General features: G+C 44.0%; 1 protein-coding gene across 1 annotated transcript in view; it reads right to left on the bottom strand.

Annotated features, from left to right (window-relative positions):
• Positions 1–27263, bottom strand: part of TSHR (thyroid stimulating hormone receptor) — a 658981-nt gene that overhangs the window by 330680 nt on the left and 301038 nt on the right. The gene's annotated exons all lie outside the window — the stretch shown is intronic.

Raw genomic sequence — 27263 nt, forward strand, 5'->3', positions numbered from 1 at the left:
GCCCATAGTACAGCCAGCCCACTAGAACAATGCAGCCAAGAGGACTCTATGCAGGGCAAACAGCCCACAAGTCCCATCTCTAAAGCAGGAAACAGAAGCAGAGGGGTGAGTCACGAGCTGCAGGTTATCTCAGATAAGGCAAAAGAGAGCTATGGCAAACATTTTGGAAGATCTTCCCAACGACATCCGTACCCACAAGAGCTAAGTTGTATGATGTAATCTTCCCCAAAGTAAATGGAGCATGTTCATGGCGTGAAGCCCCACTGGAGGAGTAATAGTCAAATATCAGATCGTATCTACTTCATCCGTGCAGCTCAAACTATCAGACGGAATGATGGAGAGAATCATACACACATTCGCTCACAAGCACATACACACACAGGCAGACACACCTAAAACAACTGCATGTGAGCATATGACTCTTCCAATTGCGTGTGTTTTTGTGTGCGTTTGTCTTTTGAATTTTTATCTGGGGGTGTCAGGAACTGCTACGATAAGGCAACCTAACAGCTTTGAACGTACCTAGGGCACTGCCAAGAGGCCTCCACAGAGACACAGATCCTTCTCTCCTCGTCTCCTTATTGGCTGAATCTGAGATAGGTTCAGCCAATGAGAGAAGAAATATGAGGCTTGTCAGGAAAGTGATGGAGTGGCGATGCCCTGATGTGCAATGTAAGAAGACATCTCTGAAATTTGGGGGCATGTTTACAAGCCCCTAGCGCCACAGCAGCGTCACTTTTTTGATGCTCCAGTGGGGCAGTGTGCCAGGCCATATTTACAAAGCCACGCAAAGCAACCTTGTGTGGCTTTTCATGGCCTTGTAAATATAGCCCCTTTCCCGCATTACTCTGCATAAAAGGGGCGCTCCATGGGTGTTGCTGTGGGTGTGGGTGTTCCCATGCAACACCCATGGAATCTGATGCATTCCCTGATTTTCTAGTCTGGGAATGCTTCAGATTCCTACCCCACCCTAGGGGTGGTGTAAAAGTGGTGCAACAAGAAGAAATATCTTTACTTCTCGTTTTTTCCTCTTTATATGTGTGCTGCATTCTGCAGCACACATAAAAGGATGAAAATGCCATTGATGATTGTTCATGTGCAGGAAGATGTCCCTTGTTGCACATAAACAATCACCCCTGCAATGCAGCCACCTGTGCAACATGGAGCAAGGGTGACTGCATTGGCGCTAGGCAGCCAATTGTGCGCCAGCCATGAGGAAAGTACAGGGATGCTTTGTATTGCTGTAAATACCACTCATTCCTGCACTTTTCTAATGGCTCAGCTCGGTGCTGCAAGATGGCTTGCAAAGCTGGGCTGTGTCATTATTTTGTAAATATGCTCCTTGGTGTTCATGTCTGCCATCCTGTTACATCCAATAGCACCTGTTGTGGATCATTGTTATATGGTGGGCCTCCTTGCCTTCTCGCATGCATTCCTGGCATATGAGTATCACCACAGCAAATAATAACATACCCAACATCCTTTTATTATGGATGAGATGGGTCCTAGCTCCCTTTCTCTATGCCCACCTGTTTCTAGGAAACATGGCATGATTGAGCAGTTGAGGGACCTGAAGGCGATTTTGATAAACGTTTGCTCACTGCAGAAACACACTCTTGATATTTTTGATCTGCTAAAGGATGAGAGCATTGATTTGCTCTTTCTGATGGAAACATGGCTGACTGAGGCATCATATCCTGAATTGCACTTTGCCCTTCCAAAGACATATACATGTGTTCATTTTGGTAGGATAAAAAAGGCAGAGGAGTTGGCATTATTTTTAAGAAGACATTTAGGTGTAATAGTTTTGAGCTTGATGGGTTGCAGGGGGGCAGAAGCTCTGGGCTTCAATATCTTGATTAGTGGACAGTGTTCCTTTTTCATGGGCCTCCCCAGGGCATCCGGGAGTGTTTGTAACCTCCATGGACCAAGCTTTGGTGCCTAAATGTGTTTCCTATGCCAATTTCACACTGCTTGGTGATTTTAATATTGACCTAGATAAGCTTGTGGACTCTTAGGTTACATGCTTTATGGAAACCATAGCTTTATTGAATATAGCACGTGGCACCCGTGGTCCCACACATAAAGCTGGTCATGCTATTGATGGGATTTTATCAAATATTCCCCTGACTAGGGAGATCCCATTCCCAGTGCCTTGGTCTTATCATTACATACTGCCTTTTTCATGGAAGTGTGTTCAAGCTAAGGAACTGTGTCCACCTATCACTATGAGTGAGGACAGGGCTTCGGGCAAGGTAGCGCCAGTGGACCTCGGGAAGGCGCTGTTGGAATTAAAACCAGAATTATCAGGCTCAGCTATGGAGAAGGATTTGGCTACCAAGAGGTGGCTTGAGAAAGCAGCCGTTCTAGTAGCCCCTATAAGAAGAACTAAGAAACCTGCTAAAACCTGCTCTGCCCGCTGGTTTTTAGCAGAGTTAGCTCGGGAATGAGCTGTTTGTAAGAAGCTGGAAAGAATCTGGCACAGGCAGATAAAGCAATTTATAAAAGGGTATTATGTATTTACCATAAAAATATTAAGAAAGCCTGGGACACATTCTACACTCATGTTTCGAGGAAGCTGATAATGACAGCAGGGAGATTTTTAAAAATGTGACAAGATTTACGGATCTGAAAGCGTCCTGTCAGCCATTAGAGCCTAGTCAGGCACTCTGTGCCCGCCTCAGTGATTGTTTCGAAGATAAGATCCTCAAAGTTCAGGCGAAAATCTCTAGGTCTCAATATTATTCTGAATTTTGGAAATGGACTTGAAAGGAATTGCGTCCTTGTGGTTGTTTATTGTCTACATTTTTGGTTCCTCCCGCGGCTGAGGTGGTTTCTGCCTTTTCTGTAAATCTGGAGCACCTTCTGACCCCATTCCCCATCACATACTGAAACCAGTAGCAGATATTATTGGCTTAGTTTACCAACAGGTGTTTGACGACTCTCTTCAGGAAGGAATACTCCAGAAGGAATGGAAACGAGCTGATGTCATTCCTCTCCCCAAAGATGTCAATGCCGACCCTGACTTCTTGTCTAATTTTAGACCTGTCTCCTTATTGCTAGTGTCAGCTAAGGTCTTGGAAAGATTGGTGAACGAACAACTTACCACTTTCTTGGATGAGACCAACCTTCTTCACCTCTCGCAATCGGGGTTTAGAGCCCGACACAGCATCGAGGAAGCTTTACTTGAGATCTCTGAGTCCATCAGATTCAGTCAGGACTTAGCCCTTAATTTTGCCCTGGTCCTATTAGACCTATCAGCAGCATTCAACACGGTTGATCATAACACCTTGCTGCACAGGCTTGAGCACTTGGGTGTCACTGACATGACTCTTGGCTGGCTGAGCTCTTTTTTGGCCCAACAAGAGCAGGTTGTTTGGGTGAAGCCATTCACATCTGAGGCTAAGGGTCTGAGTTGGGGAGTGCTGCAGGGTTCCTCCCTTAGCCCCATTCTTTTTAATATTTAAATAGCGTCTTTGGCAGCGTTTGTGGAATCTTTTAATGTTAGAGTCATCTCGTATGTGGATGACACCCAACTTCTGCTCATGTATGATGGTGACTGCTGTGGTGAAAGAAGTTTTTGCAGGCTGTATGGTGGCGGTGTTGAATTGGCTGAAAGCTAATAAACTACATAGCAATCCAGATAAGACACACATTCTACTATTTGGTCGTGATCTGTCACCTGGATGGGGGGGCCATGGCCAAAGATGGCTTCACCTCCACCCCCTCCCATGGTGGTGGCCAGAAATGTAGGGGTCAATTTGACACCTAGCTCTCATTTGGGGCTCTTGTAACAGCTGTAGTAAAGGCTCTCTGCTGGATTCTGCAGACGTTGAAAAAATTCTTACATCATCTCCCACATGCAGCCCAGGTAACAGTAGTGAGATTATTGATTCTCTCTAGACTGGACTATGCCAATGCCCTGTATTTGGGTTTGCCAGATTACCTGATGAACTGACTACAAGTTATGCAGAATATTGCTTAAAATTCTTAAGTGTGAAAGGGTATTTGCTTTTCAAGAAAAACTACAATGGCTGTCCATGGAGAAACGCATTATTTTTAAGACATTAACATTGGCTCATCAAGGTCTCTATAAGCGGGGCCAAATTATCTGATAGAGAGGATGATGAATACTGCACCATTTTGTTCCAGTTCTGCTGGTTTCCTGGTGATCCCTCACTTTAAAAGACAGCACTATGGCGGTTCTTATTTCACAGTTTCGGCTGCCAAGGTGTTGAACCAGGTTCCTGCTCATATTAGATCGATTAACTCTATTGTGAAATTTAGGAAAGAACTGAAGACCTTCCTGTTTGAGTAGCTGTGCGCTATATGTAAGCAAACAGCATTCATTCATTCATTCATTCATTTACCATCCAAAGCTTAATCTGGCCACTCCTGGCTTCTTATGGACATCCTTAGCATAAAGTGAACACCCCTGCTACATGGTGGTTACTCTAGGCCTCTGGCTTTAAAATGCACACCTTTAGCATTTGAATTCCACCTATGGTATATGTAACACACTCAGGCTTCTCTTGGACTTCTATGGCTTCTGCTGGAAATTCTGATTTATGTTTTATGCATCACTTTTGCACTGCACAAGCACTGTTGCACTTATCATGGAGCACATCAGCCAAAGTCATTATAAACGATTGCTGCAATGTTTTCATAACTTATCACCTGCCTTTTCTCTACTATGTGTTTTAAATAATTTAATTCCTATTAAATGAATCAGACAAAACTACTTTATGTGATTCATAGCCCAGGGTCTGAGGAACAGAGGGTAATCCCATAGTAGACAGCAGCTTCTGTTGGAAATACATCAATTAAGGTGACATATCAAACAACACCTGGTGGCCACCCCTAGCATACGGTGGGGATCAACAGCATAAGGTTGGCATTTTGGCAGGCACTCTTGGCTTCTAACAGGGATCCCTGGATATGGTCTGCATCCAAGACATCTGGATACTGCCATGATCTAAGCATTGGCTCCTCTTGGCCACGCCTGTGAGTTTGTTTAGGAGCAGGAGTAAATTCTACAGACCTACGCAAAAGCAAACTAATGGTCACATACATAGATACACTCACACACACAAACACACACACACATTCTCTGGCTCTCGTAACACAATAATGATCCGTAGTGCTAACCATATCACATATCTGAAAAATCCACAGCTGCTAGCAAGAGTGAACTGCTGTTCTACCTTTTAAAGCAATAAGATCACTTGCCTACAGATTCCATATAGATAATGTACAAAGATGGTGGCTATGCCACGTGTTTTTATTTTGTTTAAGTATACCTTGTATCTACCTTGGGTGTAAGTCATTTATTACAGCTTAAGTCTCAAGGGGTCCAGAGAACTGACTGAGTGATTCCAGACAGAACATTTTAGCTCCCCTCAGATAATTTATGTTCTAGCTAATTATGAATTGTGATTTGACAATTTTCTAAACCCTGTGTTTGTTTGCCACAAAATGCACCAAATTCTTCATGCTCGTGGGGTGGGTGGGGGGTTGGGGAGGGGGGTGTGGGGCGCGGGGCGGGCCACGTCGCACCACAACTTCAAAACAGAATGGCGTCCTATAACATAATGACGTGGAATGTTAGAGGATTGGCTAATACCGTTAAGTCTCATAGGGTACATGCTTACCTCAAACGCCACAATATACACATAGCCATACTCCAAGAGACTCACACGACAGCACAAGAATTGGGCAACATCAGCAAGAGGTGGTCGGGCTCCACACACAGCACCAAAACATCAACAATGCGAAAGGGGTACTAATCTGGATCGCCCACAGAGTCCCTTACTCGGTCCAAAGCACACACATAGACGCAGAAGGCAGATATGTTTATTTAATGGGCGAACTGGACGGCATACAGCTAGCTCTAGCTGGTTTATATGGCCCGAACGTGGGACAAGGAGAATTCCTCCGGACCACATCTGCACATATATCCCATGACCCATCAATTCCCATCATTTGGGGCGGTGATTTTAACAGTGTATCGGACACGTCCTTAGATAGATCGCACCCCCCACTAGATGGTGCCCATAGTGCGAGATTGTCGCGGATACTGCGGTCCTGGATATCAGGGTGGGGATTGCGCGATATATGGAGAGACCTTCACCCCATAAGCAGGGAATACTCCTTCTATTCTCCGGTACATCAACTACACACACGCATCGACTTGCTCCTCTGCTCGGACACGATTACACACTCAATACACAATGCCTCCTACAAGGCCAAAACCTTATCGGACCACTGCCCCCTCATCGCCACAATGAGATGGGGTAGACAACATACACGCATTCCCTCATGGCGCCTGCAACCTACCTTACTACAGGACCATCCTTCCGCAAAAAGCTCGCTGACACCATAGTGTCTTATTTCATAATAAATAACAAGACGGCCACCACGCGAGCGGTCAAATGGGACGGGCACAAGGTAGTGATGAGGGGGATGTGCATATCAATGGCGGGGGGTGTCTGGCGTACATTAACCCTAGAACTACGCGACATTGAGAGGAAACTACGAGACGCGGAGTGCGAAACCGCCCCGAACGCTGACGCTCGCACAGATATGATAGCTCTCAAAAAACGATGGGGCGATACCGAAGCCCGCCTAAGAAAGTTTGATTACCGCCATTACACAGCACGACTCCAATCCGAGGGCGACCGATCCAGTAGAATGCTGGCTTGGTTAACGAAAGGCGAGCAACGACACACTCCTATCAGCGCTATCCGTCTAGCTACGGGCGCTATAGTAAATACGCAATCAGAAATCAACAACGCTTTCAGACAATATTACAGCACCTTGTACGAGGCTGGACCCCTCCCGCCCCAACACAGTTGGGTGACTTCCTCCGGATGTCCCCATTGACTCGCCTGACGATGGAACAACAACGGGACCTGGACAAACCCATAGAAAGGGACGAGATTTTACAAGCATTGAAACAGCTAGCTCATAACAAGGCCCCAGGGGGAGACGGACTACCAATCGAGTACTATCAGACTTTCTTGACACAGACGATTACACCATATCTGACAATGTTACAAGTGGCATATGACCTGGGAACCCTCTCTGACTCACAGCGCAAGGCAATAATCGTAGTCCTTCACAAGAGGGGTCGGGATCCCTTAGATGTCCGCTCCTACCGTCCCTTATCGTTATTGAACACGAATTGCAAGCTCTTGGGGAAGGTGATGGCAAATCGCCTTCTCCCGCTAATGCCCACCCTGATACACCCGGACCAGTCCGGCTTTATACCCGGACGAAGCACCTTCAACAACATCAGAAACCTCCTGCGTTTAATAGCCGAGACCCCGAGCACAGATCAATCACGCACAGCGGTCTCACTAGACATCGAAAAAGCGTTTGACACGCTAGGATGGCCCTATTTGATGGCCACTCTAAATGCAATAGGATTCGGAGCGGCATTTATGCGCTGGATATCGATATTATACGCCAACCCAAAAGCACGTGTCAAGACCGGTGCCATTATCTCGGAGGGGTTCGCAATTGGAAGAGGCACCCGTTCGGGCTGCCCCTTGTCACCACTCCTGTTTGCCCTAGCAATAGAACCCCTCGCAGCTAGACTACGTACTGAAGCCACACGCTGGGGTATCCCTGATGGAGCGGCGCACCGCATCATATCCCTCTATGCAGACGATGCGTTAATATATCTCTGCAACTCTCCCGAATCCCTCCCAAACCTACTACACCTGCTGAACTCTTTCGGATAACTGTCGGGGCTACGCGTGAACTGGGCTAAATCATGCTTGTTCCCTATGCAACCGCTCCCAGTCACACAGGGCGATATACCACCCGTACATGGCTTGCAGTGGAGTTGCACTACCTTTAAATATCTGGGGGTGCATATATAATCATGGCGAATCAGATATTAAGGAAGGAAATCTTGACTGGGCGATCAGGTCAATAAGGGGTTCATTGCCCTTCTGGCGCTCGTTACCACTCTCGCCCATGGGCAGGGTAGTTATAGCTAAAATGATCATCCTCCACCGGCTGCTATATTACTTCGCTGCCCTACCACTAGTGCTCCCAAAAACCTTCTTCGCACAGCTGACCAGATTACTATCTGAATTGATATGGGGCGGTGGACGCCGACGAGTGGCCTTGACTAAAATGTATCTTCCTCTCGAGAAGGGTGGAATGGGAACACCACAATTCGAACTTTACTATGCAGCAGCACAAATACACTGGATCATGCTTTGGCTGCAGGACCCTATGAGCCCGGAGAGCCGCATGGTAAAGGCACACTTAGGACGCACTGACGTGCTGAGATGGCTCATAGGACGCGTGGCCCCCTCGCAACACTGTGACATTTTGATGAGTATGGCCGCTCACGTCTGGCGCCGCTACGTGGCCTTAAGTGCCCGTATATCGCCTTATTCGCCTAAGATCCCATTATTAGCTATGCCAGGAGTGGACACATTAAAGTGCCGTCAGGGTCTCACATCTTGGACCGCCAAAGGAATACAGACAATAGGGGAACTGTTCGCTACGGGCCGACTATTATCATACGAAGCCCTAACGGACGCGTACAAACTTGGGCCAGGGGAGTTCATAACACATGGGGCACTACAATGTCTAATACGCAACACATGGGGGACTGGCAACAATGAACCACAAACATCGCCTATCCTACATGAACTGCTATCAGGCGCCGGCAAACAAGCAGATATCTCCTGGCTATACAATACACTACAAAATTGCCCAGAAGAAGCATAAATACAAGCCAAGACTAGATGGGAGTCGGCTCTACATACACCTTTCACAGCACAAACATGGTCCGCGGCCCTTGCGACCACACAGGAGATATCGCGCAATGCCCGCTTCAGATATACCCAACTTAATTACTTACACCAGACGTATCTGACCCCCGCTCGGATAAAACGAATGTACCCGCAAGCTAACTCTGATTGCCCGAGATGTGGCCACTCAGACGCAGATTTCTATCACATGACCTGGGACTGCCCACCGCTGCTCCGTGAATGGCACGTCATTACAAAACAGACTGCTGCATTCGTTGGGATACCCCTTGTTCCTACCCCCGAGTCTTGCCCACTAGGGATACGCCAAAATCATAGCAAAGATAAACAGAAACACAGATGTACAGACCTCGCGTTCATCATATTTAAATGGCTCATTGCGACACAATGGAAATATCCCAGTGTTCCGAACACACACAGATGGGCCACTGATTTGTTACACTGGGCTACAGCGGAAGCACTAGTACTACACACACTGCGCGACACTGGAGTGGTAGTCAAGGGAATGGACATCTGGGACTCCTTCATAAATAAGCTGAAGGAAAGAGACGACACCAGGACCCCATGAACTCTAAGCATAACGCCTAACTAGCTTGATGAACTCACTATCCCCTAGCGATACCAGAACCACTAAATTAGCACAAGGAACTACTAGAAGGCAGCATACACGACACCGACCAGGGGTGCAAAACTAATGCAAAACGAGATGTAGGGGTGTTCCCCTCCCCCTCTGCGTCCGCCCCTGCCTGGGTGTCGCGCTCCGCAGTGCGCCTGTCTCGCCCCCCTGCCGATCGCCCCCTGTCCCCCCAGCCGGCACCCGCGGCGCTCACGCCGGGTTCCCACTGAGCAGCTTCTCTCTGATCCTTTACAGTTTTTCGTTTTTGTTTTTTGTTCTCTTTTCCATTTTTTCTTTTTTTCTCTTTTATTCCTTCCTTCAGTATCGGTAATCTTTACGGCATTTGTCAATTTATATTTAACACCTCAATGTGGAGCAAAAGGTTCTCTCATGCATATTGTGGTCAGTATTAAGCTGTTTCTCTCAGGCGGTGTAACCTGAAATGCTGATTTGATTGCCTATTGTAATTACTGTTTACTTTTGATAATCACAATAAATAAATAGAATAAAAAAAGATAAAACTGGTGCAGGTTCCCACCCAAGTTTAGCATGCGTTTAAGGCACCATCATTTTTTTTAAAGATGACACTCAAGATGATCCAGATGCTCTGCCAGATTTGGCATGCATTTCAAGTTTCTATCAACTTTCTTCCTTTACCAGCACTACCTAGTACTCACCAGTTTTGCTTATATTGTTTTTCATCAGCTCTGTCTCAGACATCTCTCTATATCTAAATCACTCAATTTAGTTCAACCTAATATTTTTTTAGAAATTTTCAGCAGCTGTTTAAAAAAAAAAGATTCTACAAGTAAAGAAATATCCAAATGGTATACCTTGGTTTAGTGACTATCTCAACAAGCCTCAATAACATCAAGGATCAATGAATAAAAGATTTAGTAGCTGATAACATTAAGGCATTCTTGTACAAATTATTTAAGCGAATCAACCCAATGGCTCACCAAACGAAATAATGGAAGAATCGTCCTTTTATTCCCTTCATAAGTTATCAAAGATGTTTGACAAAAAGTAAAATATTGTAGAAGTACAATATCTGGCAAGCTATTCTATAAGGGTGGTAAAAGCCACTTAATGGAAGTGTGGGGAATCAAACAAAGGAGAACATTACTCCAGTTATATTTTGCAGGCAAGAGTCCATCAGCATACCTGTTGGATTTGACCTTTTCTGCTGGATCATCCCCAAACTTTTTGCCTTTACTCTCCTGTTTTCTAAAACTGTTTTTGTTTGCTTTTAGGACTCTGTGCATTTTACCGTTGATAACCAGAGCTAAAGTGTTTGTGATCTCTCCTTTAAACGTTGTAACCATGGCTTACACAGTCCCTAGTAAAGTGGTACTACATGTACTTAAGGTCCTTTAAATTGAATGCTACTAGTAAACGTGCTGTACTTACTGTGCCACCAACTTAAGTAGCCCTTTTAAATGTGTCTCAGGCCTGCCACTGCAACCTGCGTGTGCAGTTTTCAGCTGTCATTTCAACCTAGCAATATACACCTTTTGCCAGGCCTAAAATCTGCTTTTTAATATATGTAAGTCCCCCATAAGGTAGGCCCTACACAGCCCACAGGGCAGGGTGCAGTGTATATAAAAAGTTGGCCATGTACTTTTAAGTTTTGCATGTCCTAGTAGTTAAAAACTTTTGAATTTGTTTTACATTACTGTGAGGCCTCCCTCTACCATAGGGTAACATTGGGTTCCCTTATTACATTTAATAAGTGGTAACTTTCAATCAGGAGCAGATAGGAATTTAGAGTTTGGTGTCTAGAGAATTGTACTTTAAAGCCCTCTTTTCTAGTAAAGCCTGATGTTAAGTCAGAATTATTTTTAAAAGTTGAGGTTTTCGTGTCCCAACCATTTGTCGTCTGCAGCCTGCACCATAGGTCAAATGACCAAGTGTAGCTGGCAGTTGGTCTTTGTGTATTGCTCCCAGACAGTAAGACAAAGGGGAATAATTGGTAGCAGGATGGGGCATCTCTGACTTGGTGCAGGGTAAGAACTGTCAACTACTGTCCTTGCACATCACAAAGGCTTCGCATGAGCACTCTTACAAAGGGTTTGCACTGGTCTTTTCTGACCCCAGACAAACTGAGGCCAGAGCAGGAAGGCAAGAAATTCCAGACACCTCTGGGGATGGAAACCTCCAGAACCTTCTCCTACTTCAAAGCTGGTACCAGGTATAAATATTGGACCCTTAGATCCGACTCTTCAGTACACCTCTGAACCTGTGGAACACTCAGAAGCTTTGCTCTGCCGCACTGCCAGAAGGTCTACTACTCTTGCGCTGCCGCTATGCAGCCTGTGGCTCTACCACCTGAGTGAAGGGCTGGACCTGCACGTTGAAGCCAGGACCCTCAAAGTGACTCTAAGAGCCAGTTGGTTGGCCTCCTGATCAGAAGCCTCAGGGACAGAACAGCCTCCAATCCTCTTGAATCCAGCACCTAGACTCTGTTTGCTGTGAGTCTTGTGCCCCAAGTGCTGCCACCACAGTCCTGGACCTTTGGAAGTGGACCTGAAGGTGCTCTGCCAGCCCAGCTGTGGTTCTGTGAGCAGAACTGACACAGCAAGAAGCATCTTTTTGCAGTTCTGCTTCAGAACCACTGCTGCATGACTCATCCCTAATGCAGGACCTCGCATCACAGCCACAGTCTCCCTGGAACTACCACTGGCAACACATCCTTGATGCAGGCCTTTCCATCTCAAACCTCTCATTGACAGCATCCCCATTGATGATACAGGAGTTCGCATTGCAAGCCCTGCAACTTCTTCAGAACCATGGGAGCGTGACGTACCTTCAACACAGGACTTCACATCGCAGGCCCCTTGTTGATGGCATCCTCGACAAAGATGCAGGACCTTGCATCACAGCCTGGTAGCTCCTAAAACTGATGTTGCACGTCAAATCCTCTACACTGTATCTCACAAGCTTCACCACCAGGATCTAAGGTACTCTTGTGCAGCAGTCCTTACATGTTCACTGTATCCTGCCCGCGCTCCATCGTAGTTGCCCTGAACATGTGACTTTGTCTCGGTCCGGGGCGACCAGATAACCACAGCTGGCACTTTGAGCTTCTAGGCATTATTTTCACTTAAATCTTTAAAGTTGCATATGTTTTTTCTATTGAATTGAATTGTTGTCCTTTTGGACTCAACTACTTTTTTACATTTTAGTGAATTTTTATGAACTTATGTGGATTTTTTTGTGTTGCGTTTTTACTTAATTTAATTACTGTTTGAAGAGCTACATAAATACTTTACACATTACCTTTAAGTTAAGCCTGGCTGCTTTTGTGCCAAGCTACCAGAAGGTTAATCACAGGTTGATTTCGGGTTTTCTTGCATATTACCCTGACAGATATTGTGGTTGCTGCTTGAGTAGGGTTTGACCCACCTTAACCAGTAACCATATTTCCAACAATACTTTTCATAACTAAGCTTGAAAGTCTACAGATTATTGATGGCTAACAAATCGTTTTACAAAATTAGTAGTTATCACCTGTCTGTGACAAATAAAAGAAGGTGTGAATTACATGGAATCGTGACAGTATGGGAAAATGTTGCTTGTGCTGATACAAGCAAGGGTTTCCTGGCATTTTTGCAATGGTTCTAAATTTAAAAGGAGCAAACATTAGGGATCCAAGTAACACAGAATTTTCATTGAGTATGTATACAATAATCATGACTTAGGTGACTTACTAACTAACAGTCTGGAATAAGTCACACTCACTTATGGAGACAAGCTTCATAATTTGGGTCCTGAAATGCTAAAAAATTGCCTTCACTGGTGTACATGGTGAACTCTCCAAGAGATAGTAGACTCTCCAGGACTGTCCAGGCATAGTCCCAGAGGAAGTATGATTTTGGACCTTGGCTGCCTTGGACAGAAAATTATGTTGACAGCTGAGGCAGACGAGCAGAACAAACATGGAGCGGCAGAGCATCCTGGGCTCTACTTGCAAGAAGGTAAGCCACTTGTGTTGTAGCCCTGTCAAGTCTCTTGTATCAAGGGTCAGACTAACACATTTCAGTACTCGTCCCAACAATGCCACCATGAAATGCACTGCCACACAAATAGAGCTCCAGTCCACCTTTAGCATTGCCTCTACAGTTATTTTCAGCACTAGCTGTCAGGCTGCAGCTGCTGGGTGCCCAGGCAGAGCTTAAGGTGAAAGAGAGATGATATTTCCATGGATACAAAGTTGTCTTGTTCAAACCGTTTAGCCTTCATATGGCCACTTTGCCTATCCTTGCACACTGATTGGGTTCCAGTTCCAGGCAGGCTGAATATCTATGTTTACTGTGGCACATGTCCACCAAGGAACACGTGTTAAGCCTTGTAAAGGGAAGTGCGGCGTGCTGTGGCAGACAGACACCCGGAAGCATGAGTCACTGTCACCAGGTCCTTAACCCAGGCAAGCACTTAGCACACCACTCATCCTCAAAAAATAATACTTACCACAGGAGGCACTGCAGCAGTCTCGCATTGCCATCATCAGCCTGAGCAGCACCATTGATGGTGAGTGGCTCTCATATTCCCAGTCCAAAAAACAAGACCGTTTTGGCCCAAGTTAAACTATTTATACAACAGACAAACAATATTCTTCTAAAGTGTCGTGTAATGGTCTTTATATATCATAAAGAGAGAAAATCATAAACAGGGGCCATCTCTACCCAAATGAATAGTCCAAAAGAATGATAAACTGTCCAAAATGTGTTTAATGTAGTTATGGTAACAATTAGAGAGAGAGAGGGGGAGAAAGAAGAACAATGAGAGGAAGGAGAGAGGAAAGGGAGGAGAGAGAAGGAACGAGAATGGGAGGGGAATAAAGAAGCACAGGAGGAGGAGTGGAGATACAATCAAATGAGGGAGAAGGTGAAAATAAGACTCGAAGGGAGAAGAGAAGGGAGGTAAGAGACAAAAGTAGAAGGGCAAGATTAAGGAGGGACCAGTGCTTAATTTGTGCGTGTTGTTTCCGGTGCTGAGCACCGGCACTTATTTTTGAGGGCCGGCGCTTATTCTACTGCCTCAAGCATATGCTGCAACAAAAGACACACATGGGAAAGACGGAAGAAGGAAAAAAACGAAAAAGCGACACGAAGGGAGCAAGGAGAAAGCTGCTAGAATGAGCTGATGGGGCAGGGAGGGACTTTAAATGCATTGAAGAAGCCCGAGATGGCTTCTCGATTACCCCGCCTCGGTATTCCCTGTTCTCACATTTAATTGCAGCAGCCGCGTGTTTAAGAGGAGGGCTTTGGGCACCGGCACGTTTTTATTTACAAATTAAGCACTGGGAGAGACTTGGGATGAGTGGGATAGTTGGAAGCATAAGAGAATGGGAGCAGATGGAGAAAGGCGTAGGGTGGAAGGAGACAGGGGAGGAGGGACAAATACAAAAGCAAGAGAGTTTGACACAAATGAATGACAGGCCGAGACAAAAGGAGGAGGGTGGAGCAGGAGAGGGGAGGAGAGAGACAACTGAAACAGGGGGGGAGACAGTAAGGAAGAGAAAAGAGAAAAACTAGCGAGGGAGGGAGGGATGGAAAGAGAGGGAGGGACAGAGACGAAATAGGGGATGGAAAAGATGAGAGGTTGTAGAGGAAAACTAAATGAAAGATTGGGACGTGAGAGAGTGAAAGGAGTATGGGACGTGAAAGAAAAGAGGAAGAGGGAGACAGAAACAGAGGGAGGCATGGATTGCAAAACACAGGATGAGAAAAGGAGAGAAAATATTAGGAATTTGTTGGTGTCTTACAGGGGGGGGTGAATAGTGCCTTGAACTACCCTTAAAACGTCACATTGGTTAATTCAGAGCGCATTTTTATTTTTTTTGCAGCTAGCTTCGCAGGGGATGATTCAGACGTGGGCGGTAATGGAGAATCCTCCAACTCCTGAAGGAAATCTAATTCGGGAGAAGAAATCACTTGAGGATTTTCCCTTAACAATGGTAGGGATAGCGCGGTTAAGGAAAGACAACTGCTGGATTCCTCCCTAGTTTTAGCACCTACTACAAAAACAGGACCCTTTTCCAGTATTACTCAGCAGTGTATCTGGCTTTGGGCTTGTAGACTGTGAGGTGAAGACCAAGGCTCTTTTACGTCCACCGCTCGCCTCTGGGAGGATGCAGCCAAGGCTCTTGCAGCGTAAGGACAACGGGCCACGGAAAGTCTATGAGGATGAGTCCACACTGCAGGTATCAGGGTCTTCTACACGAGGCAGTCATTGTTATTGTGGTATGTAATATTTTGGACATTCTTTGCTCTGTTCGTTGGCTCCAAATCTTCTACCAGCACAGTGCCCAGAGGGACACAACAGGAAGAAAATTTAGGTACCATAGCTGTCACGCGGCCAGTGTCATATTATTAAAAAGATAATTTAGTGTTGTACCACTTCAGGGGCATTGTGGTTCTTCGAGTTAGTTTCTGGACAATTAAATACCACAGAAGATGCAGTTTCTGATACTTATCATATCACATGGACATATCTGCGTTGTTCCACTGGCTTTAAAACGTTACTCAAAATGTCACACATAAGTAAGCTGAAAAAATTGAAACGTCGGACTCAAGCAAATTCAAAACGTGGCAGGCCCATATTTTCAAGACTCCTGTGATCAACTAATAAGGATCGCCTCAACCCCGTTCCCGAGGCGATTAAGGACTCCTGGAATACAAATGAATTGTCTGTCTTTTCATATCTTGCATCCTAATGCCTCAATGTGCAGTATCACCATGTCTTCACCGGGATTTCAACTGAGTAAATACAAATGCATGCACAACAGGCTTCCAGGTACATGCCTAATCGTAAATGAATTGATTTGACATATGTGAGGCTCACAAGCAATGCACTAAATGTGTGCAAGCCCATTCACAACCAGAAAACAACACTCTGTGGATCGAGCTATGTGGTTTTGTGAGGTTCGGACTGCACTGGAATTCCTACTGGCCTCACTGTGAACAGTGTTTATGAAACGTGCATTCCTGCAGGGGGCCTATTTACATTCGAAGGCTCAGTTATCCACCCGTGGGTTGGTCACTTCCTCATTGCAGGAACGAAAACAAATCTGGTCTTAAAGCGAAAGTGTGCCCTGGGGCTGTGTGGCCTCACAGTTTCAGAGTTTGGTGATGGTGCAGGGTGTGAGGTATGTAAAACAGCTCTCATAGGAACAGGTCACCTCAGGCATGTTTGCAAAGAAAAAAAAACACTCATAATACATTCAAGCGCCAACCCCCTTCTGTGTTGTAGCTGGTGGATATAACCTGAGATCTCATATTCACACATTAAGGGCCATATTTACTAATCTTTCACACAACAAAGCAAGGCAAGTTGCTGCGCCGTGTTGCATGAAATGGAGAGAGCAGAAATGTGCTATATCTACTAAATATGGTGCACTTCCAGTGGTGTAACAAAGGCCCCTGCAGTCCCTGTGGTTAGAGGTGGCCACAAACACCAGGGGGCCCCTCAGCACAGTACCTTGGCCTGATAGCACCTGAGTGAGTCTGGATAAGGGGGTCCTCCATGTACTTTGCATAGGGCCCCCTCAAGTTTTGTTATGCCACTGCGCACCAATGCTCTCTTACAGCGCTGGCGCACTGCAGGCATAATGGGGCAAGAGTGCCTGCTTGACATAAAGGATTATTTTTTGTGCAGGAAGGCATACCTTCCTGCACAATAACAATCCTTATAGGAATATTCCTCTGTCTAAGAATGCAGCACACATATAAATAGGAAGTAGCAAGGAGAAATGAAGGTATTTCTCCTCGGTAGGCCACCATTGTGTAGGCTCATCAATTTGGCACAAATGCCATATTTACTGTCTTTAGTGAACCTCAATTTGTGTCATAATTCATGGATGGATGCATAGGAACGCCCATGCTCCACCCATGGAACGTCTTCCCGACGTAAAATATGCTTTTCATTACTTTTTTTTTTAACTAAGCCATGCAAATTGTGTTTTGCGTGGATTAGTAAATCCAGAAATTCATTTTGTGTTGGGCTGTGTGGAAAAAAAAATATGCAATCCTGATGCAAAATGTTGGTAAATCTAGGCCTACGTTCATACAATTGTATATCGGGCATGTATAAAACACCTGTCCATCATATGGGCTAGTCTGTCATGTAAACAGCTAAATACAGAGAGTTGTTCACGTTATAAAAACTGAATACAGAGAGTGGTAAATGATTTAGAGATTACATTTAGCAGGCTTTTAAGGCTATAGTGGTTCAATACAGAGCGCTACCAAACATTTATGTTAAACACAGGGGTAGGTGTCTGCCATATTAGGACTTAAATGAAGAGCCAAGCCCTTCATTTGATAATCTTAGACATGCATGTATTTAGCATATGTGGGTTAAAATACAACCAAGGGACCATTACGTATAAATAAATCCATACAGGTGCCCACCATATGATTGTTACACACATACGGTTGTTCACTATAGAGGCAGTGAATTCATGCATGTGTCACTAGTGCAGAGATAAGCAAAACATGAGCCTGCAACAGGATAAGTAAAAAATTACAGGTTTTCAACATATAAGGGTTAAATCCAGATGGTCGTTCACCCTATAAGGATAAATACAGGCTTCAATACTGAATAGAGGATACTTAAAGGTAGATATGTAACGCATTAGGACAAAAAATTATAAAAAATATAAAATATATAAATCAGTAGCCATCATATATCAGTCTTATAAATGCAGGTGTTAGCTTTAGAAAAGGTTAATAAATACACAGGACTATGGACCGACCCTCAGGAGGTAAAGGACAACAGTTTAGAAGCACAATATTAAATCTACAACAGAATTGTTGGTTTGTGAACCAACAAGCACTCTTTCCACACTTTTATAAATATGGTAATAAAATAATTCCTGGGATCTAACAACAGAAATTTGGTTTGTGGATTTCTGCACTTGTGCAGGTTTTCAGCACTGTAGGCAAAAAAAATGTTTTGACTTGGGTGATCGACATGCACTGGAAATATGGACATCTTTCTGATTTTGTAGTAATTTGCTGCCACCACTAGGTGGTGCCATAAAGAAAACGCCTTACCTTCCTTAATGGAAGACCCAGCCTATTCTTTGCTTTGTGCTTAGTGCCCACTGGCCAAATTACACCATTCCCAAATCAAAGCAATCTAATGTAAACAATTTGAGAAAGCACCATTTAAGAGGATTAATAAGGTCATAATATAAAACAGAATTATCCAGTCAAGAACACTTCATGGCACTTGAAACCATAGTGCATTCCAAGAACATGGATATGATCCAAAACCTAAGGGACAGCAACATTCCCAAGTTTAGGTCAGCTACCCTAACTTGACGCTCTATAACCTCTGACTGACATCACAAATAAAATCATCAAATATCTCACTGGTGCGACATCACAGATGGTGTGACCAATAGACTCCATGGTAAAATCACGAATGTTTCATCACATTTTATCTTTGTCCGTCTGCCCGCATGACCCTCAACACAAACTGGATCTTGAACAAGGCGGTCAACTCCAGTCAGCTTTCTGCTTGGTTTAGAGACTACGAAAAGAATTCCAGGGCACTGAACAAGACAGACAGCAACTGTGCTGCCAGACTGGACTTCAAGAAATCCAAAAAGGAGAAGACAAAACACCAGGCCCTCTTCTGCAACACTTTAAGCATTTGGAACTCCCTCAGACTCAAGATCGGACCCGTCCCAGGGAAGAACTTAATGGCCTTCTCTTCAAACAACACCTTGTCATAGGTGACCCTCGTGGTCTTCAGAACTATCCAAAAATGCCTCTGTGTCCATTCTCCCTCTGCTAGCTCCTTCCCCCTGCTAGTCTCTTCCTATAACAACCTCCTCCCCTCCCACCTCTCTGTCCGCCCACTTCCCCACACTATCCTCACTGTGACTGTAATCCCATTCTTTGTTCAGCAACAGATTTACTTATAGCTGAGTTCACAGTTCATAAATCACATTCATTCATAAGAATACTGTATTACTTCTGACTCCTAATGGATGTCCTCAGTTTTGTGAAATGGAGAGTATTGGACAAATTATATACATCAGCTCAAAATTATTACTTGTAACCAAAAGGCTGCAATTTTCCAGCTGCCATAGCAATTTAGCATTTACTAGCTTCATGACATTTAGAGTTTGCAATGGCAGCTGATACAAAGAAACTGTGGTAGCAGTCGTTTTAGTGAGTTGAGTGCTTGCTGCTGGCATCTGCGAGGGCTCCACTCACAAATACATCTGCTAGCACCTAGCAAGGTCAACACAGCCTTTCTTCCCCGCCTTTCATCCTCCTATTAGTAACTGGATTACAAATACATTGCATTATAATAGTACCTACTAGAAATACTGCGATTTCTATAGGTAAATAATGTATTGCAATTTTGAGCTAATATTGTTGCAAAACATCTGTGATCCATCAACGAACAAATAAAATGCGTACTAATACACCGTGAGTTAACTGCATGTTGCATTATTCCAGTTCTTTGAGCTCTGGCTTATAGGTGAGGTAAACAAAAAAAAATATGGACAGAATGCTTGAGTTAATCTTCGCTACTGATATTTTTTCAGGCCACATCCAAGTGCATCATTTTTTTGTCCAGCATGCCACTTAATATTATAACCAGCCATATGCAAATCAGCCTTGGTTCTGATCCAATAAGAACAGTCCAGCCCGAACTGCCAAGCCAGGTCCTCTCTAAAATGGAACATAAGTAACCCCAGACCTTCTAATCTGAGATGGCACAGAGGTAAAAAAACATGATGGACCGGGATGTACTATTCCATCCAACACTTTTATGTATTCTTCACCGGCTTACAGGTCACCTGACGTCCTTCAAACTGTGCTTAACTAGATGTTAAAATATGCTTTTCGATGGGACAAGACCACATGACCACACTGTTGGTCCATAAATACCTCCATTAATTTACTGCCATAATTCTAAGCAAATAGGTCTGCTACTACAACTTTGGCTTCTCTTCACACTAAAACACTACTCATCAACTCCAAACCCTTTTTAGGTCGAGCATTGCAGCGCACAAGCGCTGCTTTTCTGACCTGTTGGTATGTACCTGGGCTTTTAACCATGCCCTTCCCTATCACTCGTTCATGGGCTTGCCTCTCAAAAATCCTTTCTTTTCGTTGATAAATGCTTATGTGGGTTCCTCTTTGGGACAGTTTTGTTACCGCCTTGGCTATAGCCCCTGTTATATGGTTAATTGCACTTTTGCTGATAACTTTGACTGCGACCGAACTTCTTTTTCCTTTTCTGTGTCTCCTTTGAATCGGCTAGTTTACTTTCCCGATCAATTGTGTTTCCGTATGTTTTGTTGTGGCCCCACCCCTCTCACCCAGTTCAGGTGCTACTTACTAAAGGGCCACCTAACAGCTCCAGTCCCGCACACAGGAAAACCCCACGATCCCTCTGCTGCAGTTGCTAATGCACAGTGTTTACTTAATAGATGTGAGAATATCTGCAGATGTCACTCACTCAGTACGTGAATGCAATATCTAAGTTGACAAAGTAGACGAACCCGAGGTACTTGCTGTGCGTGCCTTCTTTTAAACGAGATCCAGTTTAGGCGTGTGCCACTCCTGTTGTGTGCTTGATGTTAACTGAATGTTTACAAGTGTGTCAGAAAGAAGAACCCCTCCCCTGGTCCTCACATGGTTTGTGCTAATGACGCTACCTGCATCCCAAACAGACTAGGCTCAAGCAGGTAAACATGTATATCCCGCCTAGTTCCAAACTTTAGACGCTTCTCTCGCTCTCTTTTTTTTTAACCTAAGAGGGAGTTGCATTCTGGGACTTGTAGTTTCACTTTTCCCATCGTAGCTATATGCTCCAATAGCAGGCATGCGAACTGCTGTTTGTTAATCAGCCACCGTAGGTAGGCAGTGACATAAGGATATTTAGGGAGGTCCCCCTGCAATGTATTTTTCAGGGGCCTGCCGCCTATGCAACACTATACTGTGCTGAGGGGGGCCCCTGTAGTTTGCCTCCCCCCACACCGCAGGGGCTGCGGGGGCCCTTGTTACAGCACTCATCGTAGGTATCTCTTTTTTCATAGTTGTCAAATGGACCCGTTTCCCTCATGGCATCTTCAGCCACTCCTTGTGTTTTAGCCAACATTACTCTGAATGCTGGGACTTGTAAACACACGATTGTGACGGATCCGGCCACGGAAACTGTATCTGGCATAAAAATTGAATTGGTAAATCAATAGTGACCATGGGGGCACCTGGAGGCCGTGTCTGTTAAGGGTTAGTGATTACCTGAAGCAGTCACTTAAGCAGACAAGAGGGCTTTTATTTGGAGAGACAGAGTTGGGGTTTGTGCCTGAAACGTAGGAATGCCTGGCGAATCCTTTGTCCATGTTATCCTAGGACCCGTAGACCCCTCAGGTTTCCCAGGTAGCTCAGCAAATCCAGATTTTGTAATCTGCATATCTGCTGAACCCAGTTTAAAACCAGGATTGCTAGTCCTAGAATGGAAATAAAAGTCCTCAGCTTATTGTGTGACTCGTTCATGGGCATCGGAGAGCTTTTGAACTGCGCAGACCGTGGGGTTCTGTTTGAAATACCCCTGGCTGTAGGAGAGCCCCTACCCCAGCCCCACCCACTTTCAATAGCCGCCATTTCTCAGCATGGCATTTCTCATTAAAGCTTTTCCACATACTGAATCTTGAGTGGGGGATTTCTGGCCACCCCGGTCCCATGGTTTATGGCAGACACCAGCTCTCTATTCCAAAATAACTCTGGGTCTTCCCACACTCTGCAACCAGCCCTGGGTATTCCATTACAATTGTTTCACATTGAAATGAATAAGAACCACGAGTCCTAGAAGGCATTAGCTTCATGAGTGAAACCTGCAGCTAAAAGCATGGTGTCTGACAACCCTGCGATATCTGTGTTCTTCCAACATATCACCAAGGGCACATTTTCCAACTCTCAGTTTTTCATCTGCAAGGCATTGCTTTAGGGTGTGTTAGTCTAATTATTTTGATGGACACAGACCAAGACTACAATTCCCTGAATGCATTAGTCTGACACACAAAACATCCCAGGACTGAACACTGTCCATATTGACATGTAGTGCCTCGGCCACCCTAACTGTGATCCCTTCTGCTTGCACCTTCTGCTCTCCAGCATCTGGATGGGGTTTGAGTAAGTTAATTTGGACAGTACACAAAGATCTCAAGCTGCCTCATGCCAGATTAGGTACTTTTTCTGAAAATAGGTCAAATGTAGGGCTACAAGCACCAAGATGGTAAGAAAAAGAACATCCTGGGTGAGTTAGTGATTTCTGGTATGGGATAAGTGTTGCGCTCTGCATACATTCACAACACGAGTAACAGAAGGCAAAACAGTGTGAGCTAAACAGGACAGGCTCACATGTGACAGGGAGTTTCTTGGAAGCCGTGCCATCTGGCTGGATCGGGGTTTGCCTCTGCTGTAGAGTGGTCAGGCGTTCCGGATTTGTCTGGATAGTCCCAGTTTTTGGTTGTCTGTCCCAGCAGATTTTAATAAAATAATGGGCATATTTAAAAGCCCCTCACTTTTCATGATGCTCTGGTGGCGCTAACCACTGCTCTGTATTTACAAGGAGGTGTAACACCACTTTTTAAGGTGTTACGCCTCCTTGTAAATATGGGCCCCTCCGTCGCAGTTTTCTGCATCAGGGGGTGTGCAATGGGTGTTGTTGTGGGCTTTCCACCGCAACACCCATTGCTTTTGACTTTGCCCCATATTTACAACAAATCATAAATCTGTGGCAGTGCCAAAAACTAACGCCACCCCAGGGGTGGCATTAGCATGGCGCAACGAGGAGAAATACTTTTATTCCTCCTCATTTTTAGGGTTGAACGCTCAAGCACTCTAGCCTATTGTAAGCTCTCTGTGGGCTTTTAACCACACCCACTCGTGCTAGTCATTCTTTGTTGTGCTTGTCCTAAATGCTTCATTTTTATTGGTGCATTTTGTGAAATGTCTCTCCTTTGTGTGCTGAGTTCCTCCCCCAGGCGATTTAACTAAGTGAACATTTCTGTTGGCCATCACACTACGTCACGCTTCCTCCTGTTACAGCGTGTGATGGCCCCAATCCGGTTTCAGTTTCTCATTCATCGCAGCCGCAATCCTTTCTAGACATTCACGCAGGAAGCCAATAACTCTCACACTCATGCTCATGACGGCAATAGCGCTTTGAATCGGCTTGCTTCTGTCAACTGTTTAACTTTTCATTTTCAATGTATGTGGCAAGAAAAATCCAGTTAGGAATTTACAATGCTAATAGCTCTAACTCGAGCAAACATGAGACCCATTGCATTGCAAATGCTTGTCGCTTCTTGTCTGTTCTTCAAATGTGATAGAATGATCACAGTCTCTAGACCTGGCAAGCAAGATACCCTCTCTACCAATCTCAGACCAGAAACTATTTGCAAAAAATAGATGGTTTCTTAAACTAAGGGGTGTACAATTTTACAATGTTTCGCAAAGTTCCTGATTTGCGCCGTTCCCAAAAGGTGTACATTTTCCCAATGTATCTTCAGGTAGGCATATGAGAAGTTTTTAGGGATTTTGTGGGATCATTTTAACTGCTTTCCGTGATAATTATCATACTAATCGAACTCAGCCACAGCACAAAAAAAGTATGCAGCCTTTTCCCTTCAAATTAACCTTCTGCAGAGCTTTAATAAGCACAATTTTATTACAAAGGGGAAAGTATGAAAATGTTTTATGCAAAGTACATCGCTCCTAGATCCATTTTGTTAGCCTATGTCACAAAAGTGTTGGCAAACACACGTCGAGGAAAAAATGTTTCAAGCCGTTATGAAGATGCAACTTTGAGCACCACCTCGATAAGCTTCATTTCTTTAATGAACTATAATTTGTTATGCAGCTGGCCTATAACCTGCTAATATGTTTTCAATGCAAAGTTTCCATAGAACTTTGCACAGGTTGCGAAAACACTGTAGAACTATGGCCATACCTACTTGAACCCATTTTTTAAATGAACTATAATGAGGTGGGGGACGAATGGGCATAGACATTGATGTATACACTATTGATTAGTTATCAGTACAATCTACATAAACCTACTCTTTCTCTCACTCACTCACATGATAATCTCCGGAAGAGGGAGGGGCGTGGCTGGAGGTCAGCAAGATGGCCGCTGCTCTTTAGAGCTCTGTGAGGCTTCAGCACTTCCTGGAAAGAAGGAGATGTTTTCACATCAAAATGATTAATTTCTTCAGCATTTTTGAGCACCAGAGCTCTGCCACTGCATAAATATGCCTTTATCTTACAGAGACATCCAGTTTTGAAGTCATTTCAGAGACTTCATGTGAGGGCCTGAGGTAATTATTTATCTGTGTCATTTACTGTTTCACTCTGTAAGCCTCTGCACAAACCTAAACTTTCACAGAGATGTTTCTATTTGACTTTTAACTGCTTGCCTGGATATGATTCTACAAATCTAGTTTCCTCTGCAATGGAATATTTATTACCTTCTGACAGCCAGCTGAACTTTTGACCTCTCTCTTCAAACACATTTAGCTGAGGTTTTCAACTTTCAGTATTCACTGGCAGCTCTTGTCAAGGAGCTCTTTCAAATTGCTCTTCATAACATGGTAAATGCTTTCCTTTGACAGAGGGGATTGTTTCCTTTTCAGAAGGTTCCCTTAAAACTAGTCACCAATTGTTTGACTATGTGCAGTAAAGTGCTTTGCTCTTGTGGTATTCTGTCATGCCTGTTATGAGAGAATAATTTAGGATTTTCTATTTATATATTTTTTAATTATATTTTGCTCTGTTGTTGGAAACTTCTGGCAGCAGCTTCTCATCGTAATATAATTTCATCAACACCTCACATTGCTGGCTTCCTATTACCAAATTGCTGCTGGCTTTTATGGGGAGACCACATAATTCTCAGAGTTGCCAGTCATCATCTTTCTCCAAGTTTAATAATCCTCTTTGAGTGGTGCGCACACATATAACTAAATCTTCTCTACCATCAGCTTTAACAATGGATAGTGCTGCAGTCTTTTTAAAGGATGGCGCCTCTTCATCTCATGCTGCGGGCGCAATTACGAAAAAAACATATAGCACCTCCTCCGTCAAGCGCCCCAAAAAAGACCTTGATTCTCCCTCAAAATCACCTACACATCTTACGCTAGATGATGTCATGGAGGAATTGCGTGCACTAAAGCCCTTTATGATGGACACTAATGCCTCTTTGCAACGTATTGAGGAGAAATGGTCCCAACACGAACAACAAATTTGTACTCTGGAACAGAGAGTCAGTAACCTTGAAGATTGTAACACTGTCAATCCTCAGATCTCTAAGGACATAGCTCAACTTAAAAGGCTTACTGAAAACTTAGAAAACAGAAATAGGAGAAATAATCTTCGCCTTTTTGGGATTCCAGAAGGTTCGGAAGGCTCTAACATGATTGCATTCCTTCAAACAGCAATACCTTCAATTCTTCGCTTGCCTCCTACCTCTCCCCTCTCTATCCAACGGGCACATGGTTTAGGTCCACAGACTTCAACTGGCCCTCGTGCACATCCTAGAGGAATTATTATTTTCTTTCTCCAATTTACTGACTTGATGCAAATACTCTTGGAAGCCAAAAAGATGGGCTCTATGCTATGGTCAGGTCATAAAGTGTTTTTCACACAAGACTTCTCTCCTGCTACAGCTGCACGTCGCAAACAGTTTTTAGACTTACGTCCACAACTCAAATCCTTGAATATTCGATATGGTCTTCTTCACCCATGCCTTTTCAAAATTACATTCAAGGACAAATCTTACTCGTTTGAGGAACCTTCAGCACTACAAACGTTTATTAGCCAACACAAACCAGAAGCAATGGAACTAGGAGCATCTGCAATTACTTGAAGATATAATTTAATTTGTCTTTAATGTCCTTTCTTTTTTTTTTTCTGGACAGTTTAATAGTAATGGTTATGTTTACTATTTATATCCATGGTTTTCCTTCTCTGCATCCTCTTATTTTCTTATATATATATATTTTTTTAGATAGTGTTCTTTGTGCAATCCTCATGTTCCTTTCCCAACTGTATCCCTTTCTCACCATCCAAATTGTTCTCCTACACGTTCCACTGGTAAGCTTTGATTTTTATTGTTTTTCATGTCACAGTCCTTTACTGTAGTTATTACGTTATTTGGTCTCCTACATTTTTTGTTTGTATGTTTTTTTTTTTCCATGAAACTCGCCTTCATATGTTTTAATATCTAATATCACTTTTCTTGTGCTGAAGCCACTCTTGCCTGTCTTTTCAGGTTCTCCGCTGTCCCTCTACCTTTCGGGGTATTCACTTTCTACCTTGTTTCTTTAGCTTTCGTGGACTTTAGTCACTGTATTGCCACATCCATGTATATACAACTTCTGGAGGTCATCTTCCTCCTTTTCTTTACTATCTTGTTTCTTTCCCATTTCTTTGCTTTTGCAAAGTTGATATGCCTATTTTTTTCCTTGTTACAGCAGTTGTTTATTAATACTTCTTGTTATGCAACTTAGAACTGTTACTTGGAATGTTAAGGGGCTTAAACACCCCATTAAACGTCAGCGTGTCTTATCTCACCTAGCTCGTTTGAAATGCCACATTGCTTTGTTGCAAGAGACTCACCTCAATGACTCTGAGGCAATTAAGCTTAAAAAACAATGGGTGGGGGACATTTTCTACTCCCCTTCCATCACAAACAAAAATGGGGTAATTATACTCTGTCATAAATCTCTCAAACCTACCATAATTTCACAGCATCAAGACACAGAAGGTCGCTGGGTACTTGTTACATTTACAATTGACAATATTTCTCTTACTATCCTAAAT

The sequence above is a fragment of the Pleurodeles waltl genome, chromosome 9 (genome assembly GCF_031143425.1).
Source record: "Pleurodeles waltl isolate 20211129_DDA chromosome 9, aPleWal1.hap1.20221129, whole genome shotgun sequence".
NCBI lineage: Eukaryota > Metazoa > Chordata > Amphibia > Caudata > Salamandridae > Pleurodeles > Pleurodeles waltl.